General features: G+C 40.5%; 1 protein-coding gene across 3 annotated transcripts in view; it reads left to right on the plus strand.

Moving 5' to 3' along the window:
- LOC101857164 (delta-type opioid receptor) overlaps positions 1-2,381 on the plus strand; it is a gene marked incomplete at its 3' end in the record, with an annotated part of 101,242 nt that overhangs the window by 95,320 nt on the left and 3,541 nt on the right.

A 2,381-nucleotide genomic window follows, 5' to 3' on the forward strand; every position in this document is an offset into this window, starting at 1 on the left:
ACACACACACACACACACACACACACACACACACACACACACACACACACAACCGTAATACATGTCACAATGATGTGGATTCAGGCGCTTGTCAATTTTTGGACATGTGGGGTTATCTCAAAGCCTATCCATTTGTCATGCTTTGGGTTTAAAAAAAAACAACAACGTTTGTTTTGAAAAGATATGCTTACAATAATTGAAGGAGACAGGGATCGCCTTGTTTCAGAGGAAAAATTAGAGAGAAAATGGCCATCAAAGTTTGTGACATCCATACCTTGGGAGTCCTTGAAAACTTAAAATAATTTACAGTTTGTGTGCTTTTAATCAACCTTTTTCGGTGAATTCAATACATAGAAGGAGTTTAGCCACAGAAGAAGGAATTTAAAAAACATACCTAACACCGATAAAATTGCCATTTTCTTTGTCTTCTTTATTTTGACAAGCGCCTGATTTCACCACGATGCTTCACATATTATAATAAAGTCTTACGTCGGCAAGACACCTAGCCTCTACACCACAGGCAACACTCCAACAGTACTGCTAGCCGTATGAGGATCTGATTGATAAGGATTTCTTTTAGCTTTCTTTCAGTTTTAGTAGAGGTTTTATGTCGCTTGCAATTGCATGAGGTCATACGGGCGCCAGAAGATTAGAGGTGTTACAAGGGAGTAACAAACAAAAACAAAGAAGAAGGGGAGAAAAAGACGATAGATGTTTGATAGGAAAGAAGAAGCAGACCACACTAGCCAAGAATTTCTTGGAAAGAAAAGAATTTAATTAAATGAGATAGTACTTTAAAAAGCTCACGAGGGTCTTTCGCTGATAAAAACAACCTGGAAAAGACAAATGCATTGTATGTTGAACTTGAATAAATATGAAGGTCATGAACATCTAACTCTCACCGGCAGAATTGAATACAAACAGGACAGGGTATACCCAGAGAAACCTACTTGGACAGCTTAAATAGATAGGTGACTGGGAAAGATCAGATTAAATGTTTTTTTTGAAAGCTTCAGAGCAAAATAGAACCATAAAAGGCGATGCCTGTGTCAGATTTGATATTCGATGGTGAACCTTGTAATCTTAAAGTTATGGCCATCCAGACTGCATAATCTTACCAGCAGCAAGAATGATATCAGGCTGTACGACTAAGTAAAATACACATCTGTTGGAGACAGTACAAGTTTATTATTTCTAACATCTCTACCACCACCCCCCCCCCCCCCCTTTGTGCTGCTTCCCTGTCTTCCGTACCTTATTCCAAGAAAAAACAAAACCAAAATCCGTTATAAAAAATCAAGTCCAACCTCATTTTAAAAGGATTAAAGTGACTAATGGAATTGACAAGAAGGAGGGAGACCCCCTACCGCAAACTATATCGCATTATCAGATCTACGTGAGACCAACGTAGATTTCTATTTGTAAATTGCTCTATACAGAATGTTTATCTCTGTATGGCGCAAATATGTCAAAGTGTCGTCGATGGTCTACTAGGTAAACTGCCGGACTCATTATCGTGAGATTGTGGCTTTGGGGTTCAAACCTCAGCCCGGTTCGAGATTGTGCCCTTGGGAAAGGCATTTTACACGAATTTCCCATTTGGCTCTGTCCTTTTAGGGATGGTCGTTAAACTTAGAGGTTCCTCCCTCTTGAGAAACCCAACCGTGTTGATAGAAGCATTACACCTATACCGTTTTACGACAAAGCCTCGGAGCTGTAAGGGCATATGGAAGTTGGAGAAAGTATAGACAGTACTCTTTTGTTACCTGATTGTGTGTTTGTGTATACATATTTTTATATAATTATATAAAAAGTGAACAAGCAACAAAAAATTGTTTTAAACAACGAAAAACATGCATGTTGCATCTAACTGGCCAAGGTCACCAAAGCCTATAACAAGCCCCGCAAATTCTTCAGGACACATCGGGATTCCTCTCTAGTCTAGTTATCCCTCCTTTCTCAAGTGAGAGCAGCAAAATTCCCGCGTCCGTGGAACCCATTAATTACCATTGTCCGAGTTGACGGGGCTGGCGGTGGCAACACCCGAGGTGTCGTATGTAGGAAATTCTGGGGAGTTGGGGAGGACTTAGAGTCCTGGGGGCATTCACCTTATTCTGGAGAGTATGTCACTTCCTTCTTTTTGTGTCCCTCGCGGAATGTGGAAGAAGTCATACTGTTTTGGGGGGAAGGCAGAGTTAACGATAAGGCTTCGCGGTGGGGCGACGAAAATGATCGTGTTATTTATAATTATTCTCTCACATTTTCGCTTTTGCCTTGAGATTCGATTGCGAAACAGAAGACTGAGAAGGGTATTCTGAGATCTGTTTGTAGTACATATCAACACACACACACACACACACACACACACACACACACAAACA

Source organism: Aplysia californica, unplaced genomic scaffold (genome assembly GCF_000002075.1).
Source record: "Aplysia californica isolate F4 #8 unplaced genomic scaffold, AplCal3.0 scaffold01225, whole genome shotgun sequence".
NCBI lineage: Eukaryota > Metazoa > Mollusca > Gastropoda > Aplysiida > Aplysiidae > Aplysia > Aplysia californica.